The sequence below is a fragment of the Rhea americana genome, unplaced genomic scaffold (assembly GCF_003343005.1).
Source record: "Rhea americana isolate MKP2758 unplaced genomic scaffold, rheAme1 scaffold_16, whole genome shotgun sequence".
Classification (NCBI taxonomy): Eukaryota; Metazoa; Chordata; class Aves; order Rheiformes; family Rheidae; genus Rhea; species Rhea americana.
The window spans coordinates 1120813-1132520 of NW_028185705.1; the positions used below are offsets into that span (position 1 = coordinate 1120813).

Below are 11708 nucleotides of genomic sequence, written 5' to 3' on the forward strand. Positions count from 1 at the left end.
TACCGCTCCTGGCGGGGCTTTCCAGGCCGGGCCCGGCCCCGCGGCGGCGGCCTGCCCGGGCCGGGAGCGCCGCGCCCCGCCCGCGGCGGGACACGCCGAAAGCGGGGACAGATTCGGCCTTTTCGGGTGTGTCCGTCGGGGTGGGGAAGCGGCAAGAGCTGGACTGGGCTAACGCCTCCCCCCCCGCCGGGTGCACGTGTGAAGGGGCGTTTTGGGGCCAGGATGTGGGCAGTCTGGTGTGTGTGTATGTGTATATATGTATTAAAAAAAGGCGGGTGGGGGGAGCAGGTCGGCGCTCCTGCTGCGGGCGCCGGCCTGTTGCAGCCGCCCGGGCCCGGCCCCGCCGTCTCGAGAGGTGCTGCAGGCCCTTAACGCCGAGCACCGCGCGAGGCCCCGGCCTTTCCGCGGCGGGCTGGGCGTGCCCTTGCACAATCCTCAGATGTTATCCCTGTAATTGCAAAGTTCTGCTTCCCACAATAAAAGAAAGAAAAGATCGGTGAGGTCCCCCTTGTCAGCAACAAATGCTCGTGCTTAGATACTTAATATTCTGCATTTAATATTTTACTTGAAAGTTTTTAACTTGTGCATAGAAGGGGACAGTTTCTTAGGCCGTTACCCTGCTCTTGACTACATAGCAGTGCAGAATTGCATTTACTTCGAAGTCTACCTGATCACTGGACTCCGGCTAGGCAAAGATGATGCGATTTTCCAGACTGAGGCCGAATACTGCAAGATAGTAGGGTTGGTATACCTCAAACCTACTGGGAGATTTAAGCTCAAAGTGTCATAACYGATGCGCCAATGTCCATTAGTTACAATCTGTGGCAGTTGTAAATGCTTATTCTGCCCCAATTGATGCATTACGTTGGTTCAGCAGAAATCTGTAATTTAGCACTGTTGCTTCATCAATGAAGTGTCCTGTTTTCCTTAAGAAAGAAGCTTGGCAGTTCTGAATCTGTTCGCCCCTTATCTGCTGTAGGTGTTTTATCTCCTCAATATAATCCTACAAAAAAGTTGTTTTATCTCTTTTTGATATGCATAATATATACTGATCCCTCACTTAAACCTCTTTTAACATTGACAGTGTATAACAAATGCATTGGAAACTATAGTTTTTTAAAACATTAGTGTAGTTTAAATGTGTTCATGTTTGCTCCAGTAATAAATAAGAAGATAATCTTTAATGAGAATCAAATGAAGCAAACAGCACATTAATTTTCTGCCATTTAAGTATTTTCATATGATTGGGATGTCAAGGGGTTTTAAAGAGATTGTTGCTCTCTGTTTTTCCCATTCAAAATAATTACCAGAGTACTAAAACTATTTTTTTCACATGGGCAGGTTTCCTGTGTCAGATTAATAAATGAAGACTTGGAGGGGGCTGATCTTGGGATTTCCTTCTTGCATCCTGCTTGGCCTTGATAGGTAATAGGAGCTTTTGAGGGTTGGCAAGTGTCTAAACTTGCTACTTGGTGTTGCCTTGGTATATATAAAAACCTTCTTGACTTGTTTAGAAATGAATGTAAGTAAAATAAATAGGGCTGGTAAGGCTGCATTTATTTTGATTATTATTACTGTAGGCAATTAATGCTTGCATTTAAGAAAGCTGCTTTTTCAGAAAAGATCTTAAATGCCTAGTGTGGAAAAGGAAGTTTAGCRCTACATGAGGCTACTTATTTTAAAGCTTTCTTTTAAAATATTTTAGCAAATAGTCACTACAAGTATCAATGGCTTTTCCAAATGCATTTAAATTTTTTGCACCAGTCCTTCCATTTGGTAGCCAGATTTTTAGAGTATACAAGTTTTGGGGACTAGAATTGTCAACTCCTGCAATAGAGGCTTACCTACGAGGATGAAAAGCAGAACTAGCACACTTTGGCTCCAGCTTGTGCTTTGAAGTTCAACACCTGCTTCTGTATGGGTAACCACCATCTTTCCAACCAAAGGAATAACTAATAGTCAACAATGGTAGAAAAACAGAGCAAGAAATCCTTGATGTGTGCACAAGAACATAGATCTCCTCTAGACCTTTTGGCTTCTATACATGACAAACTGATAAAAGTCTGTTCAATGCACAAAAGGTGAATCAGTTGTGCCTCGTTGCATTGGAAATTTTTTTGCTAGTGCAAGAGACAGCCCCAAATAACAACAGTGCTTGTGTAGAGAGGTTGTGATAACGTGGAGAAATATAGCAAAAGTTTATATCCTCAGATCCTAAGCCAGGATTCCCCCTTCCCACCAAAAAAAGTGCAAAAAAAGAATCTTGGTAGTACAGAAGTATAGGAGAAGGTCAGAGAAGGTCTACAAAATACCTGACCATTTTCTATTTAAATAGCTTCTATGAAGCCTGTATGCAAAGTGTCACACCGATGCAAATTAATGCTGTTGAGTTATGGCTAGAGTTTAAAAAAACAAGCTGTTTTTAAATATGATCTGCAAATTAAAATGTGGGAAAGAAAAAAACCACCCCACAGCTTCTGAGCTCTGCGTGGAATGTCACGGTGAGCACAAAGGGGACATTATGTCAGAAGCTCTGATTAAGAATTTAAATCAAACACTTAAATTCCAAAATTACTGTAAATATCAGGTAAGGAACAGCGTGTTTTTAATCACAGTATCTTTCAAGCTCTTAAAGTGTAGTCCCAAAATTCTTAAAGCTGTAACAAAAGTAGATCAGCAAGTAAAAAGTTTGAAGAGTAGCAAATGCAGCTAGAAACATAGTGTTTATTTTATGTAAAATAAGAATGTATCACTGAAAAGTTCTTTTTAAAGTTATTCTGGATTTATTTTTTTAAGTATTTTTTTGTTTCATTCTACAAAGGTTCTAATTTAACTGTAAAATAACACATAGACTGTATGGTTCCCAAATAGGGTTTATCTTATTCCCAACTTTTGCCAGCCTGAGGAAAGGGCTTGAGCATACCTGCAGAATGGGAAGCAGTGCAGTTATGCCAGTGTGACATGGGTGTAATTAGGGAATAGGTGTGAATAATTCTGTTAGGAAGGTAAAGCTGCTTAGGAAATGCTGCTTTACTATTCCAGAAAAACAGCTTTTCACTTTCACTGCAATTCACCTTTCTTGTCTTGCTTTGCGAGCAGAGTGACCTCTTTACAAACAGGGACACTGAGATCAGCTCTGTGGTGAGGCCTTAGATGATGTATGTGCACCGAGGACTAGTGTTGCCGCCACAATCCTCAGGCCTGCGTTCGTAGTGCTAGAACTCTGCTTTTTCAGACTGGTGTTCTGCTTGGTTTCAAAAGAGATGCAAAATCATGTCATTGTGGTGTTACTCGGTCATTGATCTTCAAAGATGCTGGTKGTCACCGAGCAGAGGTGGGTAAAGGGAGGGCACCGTGGCCATGCTGGCGACAGTCAGAATACTGCCAGCAGCCTGGCAAGGCCAGGACTTCATTTCWGGGTTTCGGTGGCGCTTCAGCAGCTCGCTGTAACGTCAGTGAGGGCTGCTAGTTGTTAATCCCTATGAGACAACAAACCGAGAAACTTGCTTGAGCTTTTGCTTAAACTTTTGTCTTGCTTCTTTTGGTGGTTTAAGCAACACATAGTCCAAAAGTTGTCAGGATTTAAAAATCTCTTTGTGAATAATCTTCAGCTGTGTTTTTTCTTAAGTATTATATCCTTCCACTCATAGTGGATTCTACTGACAGTTTTCTGACCTTTTTCTCTTGATTACAGTGAACGCATATGGTCTGAGTCCATCGAAAGCAAAACGTGAGAGAGGTGAAGCATTCCTAGCAGAAGGCTGACCAAGTTCTGAGACTTCATATATACGTTAATGAACAGCAGTCAGAAAAAAAATGTGGGCATTCAAATTAAGGACTGGAGTAATAGTTGTAAGTAGAGTTTATGTTCTACTGATCATGGGACTTTCGGTTGTTTCCTATCTGTTTTTCAGTAACATGTCTGGTGGTTCTAAAATGAGTAGTATTTATCTGACCCGAGTCAGAGACATTACCTCATTGTCACAGGGTCAGTGGCAATTAGACTGCAAAGACCAGCCAAGCAGGGCCGCTGGGTACAATAGTCTGTGGCAGGCTTAACCTTTACAGTCAGCGTTGCTGCAGAGGGACAGCCCTGCAGCGTGTTACAGCTTCACTGTCCCATGTCGGCCAGGCCTGGCGTTTTAATAGTAAGAACAGAGCAGAAAAGGCCCTCTTCTTTCATAACATATCGTAATGCTTACGGGCGCTTATCAATATACATGTTAGAAGATTGTCATACATTAATTTATGCAGGATTAATGGGTTGATTTGGGGTTAAAAATGAAGCATGTTCCAAAGACCATTTAATAATGGATGAAGGTAACATAAGTACAATAATTTATAGGTATCAGTCATTCTGCACTTATATTAAACATGATATGCAAAGGTTAACAGTCAGGTCAGCAGCTGTGCGCAGCATAAGCAGCTCAGCAGGGGGAGGCAGCTGAATTTAACCTACTAATAGAGAAGGGGAATGTAATGGCTTGTGTACTGGGGTAGCTTTTGAAGGGGCCAGATTCTCTCGTGCCCTTAGTTCTTATTAGCAGCTGACCTATGTACTCAGAGTGCATTTAGAACTGAAAACAGGTGCTTTTCCTTTCTGGGGAGGACAACTTTATACTTCTCTCCTATTAATATATGATTATGCATCATACATACTTCCTATTCGTACATGATACGCTTCAATCACGGGTCTAACCCACGCAAGCCAAAATGTGGTAACTAGAGAAATTCAAGAGCAGTTCATTTTCAGATAGCGTGTTTAATATTCACCCCAGATGAGACAGCTGAGCTGCCAGATGAAGCATTTTGGTCATTGGCTTCCCACTGTTATTCATTATTGACTGAAAGGTTTTGTCAGGACGGGTGGGTAGGATGCTGCTGGAATGCATGTGAAAGGCATTCTTCCTGATCAGGGCACACTGCCAAAAGGGCTTTCCTCCTCCATGTTGTCACTGGTTCTCCTGATTCACTCTGGCTGCCCAGCTTGCTGCTGCACGATTTCATGCACCACCCCTGCTTATTTGGTTCAGGAAAATTTAATGTTCTGCCTATTTATTGTTCTACTTTATAAAATTTGTTTTTGGCACAGGCTGAGTAGCCTTGCTCTCCTAAAGAAAAAGAGGCTATGAGATACATTAGGGCTTGCACAATGGGTATTTTACAGCATGTAATCAGCCAAGGTCACGGGTTCAATCCCCGTATGGGCTATGCTGAGGGTTGGACTAGATGATCTCCAGGGGTCCCTTCCAACCTTACCATCCTATGATTCTATGATTCCCTGTTGCTTTACAATTCAGATCACTCAGAATTAGGACAAAGATAKGGTAGGGAGCGAAGCTTTGCCCTGCTGTCCTGTAAGATGGAGTAGTAGACTTGCAAAAAGTCTAGACTGAGGATTAGACCCACAAAAGGACTGAGGTAACAACAAATGTGAGCATTTCAGTTATTATTTGTTAGCACCAAATCAAGCCATGAGTTCAGGGTCTCAGCTTTCTCAAGAGTGAACGGGAAGAGGCAGGTGGTTGTGTACAGGTGCCACGGCAGGTATCGTGGGGAACAGAGCACTCCTGCGGTAGCTAGTCAGTGTGCTGAAAAGAGAAGGGGGTAGCCTTTCCTGAGCAGGCATCGGGCTCTGTGCAGCTTTACTTCATGCTAGATTCCCAACTCGGAGCACTGTCCAGAGGCAYGATAGCTAATAAATCACAACTCACACTGAGCAGCAGCACAGAGCTACACAGATGCCTAGGTGCTAGAGCACCCAGAAGTGAGAGCCAGATGCAGCGTGCATTCACGCCAAAGATTTTAATCTAGGTTTTCTTGGTGAAAACTCTAAACATCAAGCTATCAAATATCCCGGAGATGGGGCTCTTTCATTGTTTCTTGTGTGCGTACTCCTTTGTATCATATAATATTTAATTATCCCTCAAGTGAGAAGATTGTTAACACGCTGCTCTGGGGTATAGAGACCTTACTTTCAGTGCCTGCTCCAGACAATAGTTATTTCTATTAAGTATTCACTAAAATAGCAACTGTGCTCAGATCTGCTTCCTAGCAGAGTGTTAATGATACTGTTGTCTCTCCCTTCAGTCCAGTAAATGCTATTAGATGCAAAACAGAACAGTTTCAAGAGGAAAAAGTCGCATCTTCCTTAATCTAGTTGTGGAAATATTTATTTGGAAGGTGCAAGATATGATCAGAAGCAAGATTTGGGCCTGAACACCTGCATTTCTAGAGACCTCAGCCCCTGCTCAGGGCTACCCTGGATGCCTTTGCATTTTAAACAGTCCTGATCATCTCTTCTCTAAAAACATGTATTTGGTTGGCTCCCAAAGGCAAGGCAGGATTGAGGGGCTTAGTGCCTCGCATCTTGCATGCAGTTTAAGTACTGTCAAAACATAGCTTATCCCAAGTATGGCAATAAATAGGTATTTAGGAACTGGGGGAATTATTAAGCAGCCAGAAGGGCTCCCAAGTCTCAGTGTATGATCAGGTAGCTCGTTTTTCTRCTGATTGTTGCCAGAGAGAGGGCTCTGCGTGACATAGGTGTTTGGTTTGACTAATTATGAAAATTCTTACATGAATCCCCACTCAGCTGATACCTCACCCTGTATTTGCTGAAATGCTGTAGGCATGTCGGTGGTTCCTGTAATATTTCRCTAAGCACCTCACGTTGTGCCTTGTTAACATGCCCAGGGTTTCATCTTAGGCCTCTGTGGGTCTTGAGCCTTCAGGCAGTCTTGGGCACACCAAACCTTCCATGCCACTTGCATTTCAGAGGTGCCAGTAGAGCACAAGAAGAAAGTTTTGATGGTGATTTCTCACTTGTAATGTAGTAGATGAGTTGTTAGGGCATTTGCTTGGAAAATGAAAGACTTTCTTAGCTGAGGTGGTGCAAGCCATGTCTCCCACCTTGCAAGCTGAATATACCGAGTATGCTCTGTGTTGCTCCTGTTAACACTGGCTCTGTGCAGAAAGTCTTCATTGGGCCGCTAAGAAAATGAAAAGTAGCTACAATGGCGTTGACATCAAAGGCACTGCAAAGAACCTCTATTTCAGTCTCTCTTCCCAACATTTCCATTAATCAGTCACTATTTACTTGTACTCCTCATCCCATTTCTTAATTTTAGAAGAAAAGAATGGGCCCTTTTTACCAATCACAAACACATGCCTTCAGGAGAAAAACTCCCTGGCACAGCAGATGGGATATTTAAGAGCACATTTAAGATGAGCCCATCAGCAGCATTTTCCTGCAGACTGTTCTTTCCTCCTCTCCTACCATGTCTCTTTCAGGGCACCAGCTAATTTGTACACTGCTCATTTTAGACTCCAAGCCAAATGCTGCGGTCACTGTGTACTGCACGAGGACTTACACACCTGACACAGGTTGCCACCACTTCAAACACTTACACTTCTGCAATACATAGCTTTTAGGCACTGAGGTTTTTCCTCAGCTGTAATCCTAGCTTTTTCCAGTGACAGATAGTAGYTGTAGTTTTGGGGTATCTTCAGGGTGACTCAGGGTTTTTGAGGATGTGCATTTAAGTTTAGGTAGCCTAATTCTCTTGCCAGCTCTAGATCTAAGTGGACACAATCCAAATTGCTCTGTGCAAAAACCTCCTACTAAGCCAGTGAGCTGACCTTCAGTGCTAGAATACCGATACAATAAGATTCAGTGGTTGCAAAAATCTAAACTAAAGACCAGAAGTAAAGTATCAATTATGAGTAAGGGCAGTTAGTCACTGGGACATATTACAAAGGTCTGCACTAAATTTACCATAACCAGAAGCTGTTCTTGAAAATGTGGGGCAGTTGACCCACCAGTTACAGGACTGGACACTGGAATCACCAGGCGATGTTCTGTAGTTTGTTTCATGCAGGTAAGTTGTGCTGCTTGATTATAATGATTCTTTTGGTTTATGCATAATGAATCATCCTGTGATTAAATCACTATGAAAATTCACATGGTGCACAAATAGAGACAAAACCACTTTCAGATATGATAACACTGAGGGAATATAATTTTCTTTACTGTAATTTAAATATGGACTGTTTTGTTCCTGTCATTCATAAGTGCAAGTTTCTTACAGAGTTAACAGATTCTGTTTCAGTCTCTGTTGTGTAAAAACAGTATTATGGACACAAGTGAAATGTAAATCACAACATACCATCTCCACTCTTTTAAGAGTCACACTGAAATACACGGAGCAGATATAGAAATTCCACTCCTTGCTGTCTTCACATTTAGTACTCTGTATATTTACTTAATGCCAGAGATGGAAAATGAAAACAAAACCATAGTTTCAAAAAAACACCAGTAAACAGGCTTAGATTCTACTCTTTCCCTTAGGACTGAGTACCATTTCCAGGCAAAGGAAGTACTCTGTGCAAGCAAGAGCTGCAAAGTCATTTCCTAAATGAGGCAAGAGAGAAGCAGGGGAGGAAAAAAAAAAAAATCAAGGACTGAGTGCCAGGGTGAGAACAGACAGACAGCAGAGGAGGAATAATGGGTGAGAGAAAGCTAAAGAGAAGACTCTGAAGGATGATAGCTCTTCTGGATGAAAAGGCTGACTTGAAATAATTCAGGCTGTTCCTGCTCTGCAGTGCTCCTGGGGAAGCACCTGGCTTAAGGCAATTTATCCAGCTGTCAGCTTGTTTTCACACAGACAATAAATGCATCCTGGGATTGTGACTTCAGCTAGGCACAGGGTGGTTTTCCCATCTCATGATTATTTTTGAAATTTCTGAAGTTTTTCCCATGTTGCATTGGGAAAACCTTTTCTATTTTTCCCCACCAAGAACTGAGTGCAGGGAAGAAGAGACAGGCTGAGCACGGAGACGAGCTGAAGCTAAGGCTTCCAGCGGCGTCACAGCCGGGTGACTGTGCCCCACACTCTGCAACTACAGACTCATAACACACTTGACAAAACCACTATAGGTTTTGTCCATTTTCCTGTGAGCTGTTAAGGTTTAAATCAATTGGCATTCATTTGCTTTCAGAAAAGTTTTCTAGTTGTGATTCCAACTGCATCTGTATTCAAGTTTCCCTTTATTTTGCTCTCCTGTTACTTTGATTTGATGAAGAGTTGTTCCTATCATATTTTTCCTTCTAGCTTTGTATAATTTAACTTCCAAGAGTCCCACTCACACATGTAACTGCAGTACAGAAGCATCCTAAATAATCACTGGAGCACACCACAAGTAGGCTAGCTGGACTAATACAACTATTTGTTGTGGCCTCTCCTGTATGCATAGCATAGTCAAATTTCTGTATGAGCAAGCATGTCGGCTGTGGTGTTTGATTGTACCTTTAGTACCTTCAGAGCACTGCTCTGTATTTGTCCTTCCTCCCTTGATTTGTCTTGGTTGGTTCTAAACTCTGCCCAAAAATAAGAAGAAAGAAAAAAAAAAGTGGGTTTATAGGCAATGTGCTGACAAGACAACTGCTATGGATGGTAATAAAGCTATGTAGCTCACAACGTAGCCTCATATTGGAAAGATATTTGTCACTGTAGATTTTGCTTGTCATATGCAGAGATGACATGCAGATCTCCCCTCTGACTGATTAAGAGTCATTCCGAGATGCATCCACCCACAAAAACCACAGACATGCTGCTTTACTCAAACCTTTACTTTAACCACTACTTTGTGATGCAAAACTGGTGGAGTTTTTGGTACTTTTTGTGAAAAATGAAATCTTTAGAGGGGTTTTCCAGCATCCTTGCTGGTTACTAAAAACAAATCAACGTTAGCGTACTGGATGGGACAATTCAGTTTACTTGTGGGTGGTTTTGACATTCAAATTAAAATGTTTAGTCTGGAAGAAGGTTGAAAAGGTAATAAATAAAAAATTAGATGCAGAAGTACTGCACTTCTCTTGAAGTTACCACTTATCTTACAGTTAAAATGGCAGCTTCACGTTAGTGGAGTAATTGTCCTGGTTTTACTCCAAATATCAACATCATCTACTGGCTAAGTTAAAAGACTAACAACATGGAGTCAGTCTGTTTGTAAAAGCAAATACGCCATGTTAAACATAAAGGTTACGCTGTTAACTGTTTGGAGTCAGGAAACTCACAGTTTAAGACTGGACTTCCACCACAGCATTTGCAAATCCAGTCATGTACGCTCAAAATAGGGTGGCCCCCAGTTAAAACAAAGAGCCCCCCCCAAATATTCATCATTAAGCTTATGACAACTCTGTGTGCCTACAGCAGCAGCTACCTGAAAGCAGCACTTCGGGTATTTTTGCTTTGATAGACTTCGTAGGCATCATTTTAACACCTCGCTTTGGGCTATCATGTAGCTGCCTGACAAGAAATTGTAAGTAGGTCTGCAGGAGTACAAAGAATACACATGGCAACGTCTTCAGATGCTTATGTTGAAAACGTAAAAGGGAAAGTACTCCAAATAAGTTTCTCTTGTTCAGAAATACAATGGGCAATTTAAAAAACCTATTAAGTCTGTGTGTAGGAGCATTTCCCATTCTGGGAGACAAGTTGAATTGTTATAGGGAGCTATATTATGACTTCCCTGACAAAGTATCAATCAAGACTCCATTATGTAACGAGGTATCCATCACACGCGTCCCATTGAGAGTCCCTGCCACGAGCATGTAGACTGTAATCCGGGCTCCTTTGTCCTGCCCTGTGCCAATTTGCTGTAAAATTGAGGACAAGGCTAGAATTTGTCATTGTAACAGTCTTAGGACCACAGCGTTACAGCTGTGCTTTCTGAAGTTATTTGCATTGCCTTGATTAGCATGTCACCTGCTTCATTAGTGAAGAAAATCCTCATCCACAGATTCAGCCATTCATGCAAATTGAAAAATAAACGGAGATCCTTCCCCTCTAGGACTTTCCATTATTAGTAAAATTGGTAGATTCTTTTTGTTCCTTCCTCTTCTGAAGGTCACTTTCATTTTCACCTTAAAACGAAAGTTCTCATTTAAAAAGACAAACTAATCATATTCCTAGACTTTAAAATGCAGGAATTCTGCTTAAAAAATCTTTTTCCAGACTAAAAAATGTCAGATGCATGCAAGACAGAGGTAGAAACTCTGAAGTTTTAATCTAATTCTTAAACTGACTCCCATCTGCAAGGGTCACTGAATCATTAATTTTACTGGAGGTCAGGGAAGTGTTCTCACAGTCAAGACATTTTCTGCAGTGTAGGACCTAAATCTCCCAGGCTCTAAACTGAGTTGTTTCTTCTCCTTATATCCTCAGTGAACATTAAGAACAAATTGTCGTCGTGTTCTCTCTGATAATATATTGGAAAGCTTATTTCCTTTCTCAGTCCTCTTTTCCTGACTACACAATTTCAATTCCTAATGAGTCACGTTTTCCAAATCTCATAATCCCTTTTGCTTTCCTCTGAACCTCTGGCTTTGTTCCCTGAAGTTATCTTTTGATATTCATAGTTATTCCACTGACTTAACAGGACACACCAGACTCACCACTTTTAAAGGATTTCATGTCAGTTGACAGTTCTGACGTCTCTAAGAAATACTGCTACCAAAAAAAGAAAAAAACACCCCATCCTCCGCAGAGATGGAGGGTAGCAACCCGTATCTTATAATGTCTCAAGAGATGTCACTTAACCTCTGAGGTCCTGACACTGAAGGATAACTTACAGAAACTAAGGATAAAATTACAGATTCTGATTCCAGATTTTTTTTTTAAACTTAGAGTCCACAGGTTGTGAAT

General features: G+C 41.7%; 1 long non-coding RNA gene across 1 annotated transcript in view; it reads left to right on the plus strand.

Moving 5' to 3' along the window:
* Positions 1–525: 525 nt before the first annotated feature.
* LOC146598569 (uncharacterized) overlaps positions 526–11708 on the plus strand; it is a 12599-nt gene continuing 1416 nt past the window's right edge. The window contains exons 1-3 of the long non-coding RNA XR_014895241.1: positions 526–741; positions 1342–1425; positions 3695–3852. This is a non-coding gene — a long non-coding RNA (uncharacterized LOC146598569). The remainder of the gene's footprint in view (positions 742–1341; positions 1426–3694; positions 3853–11708) is intronic.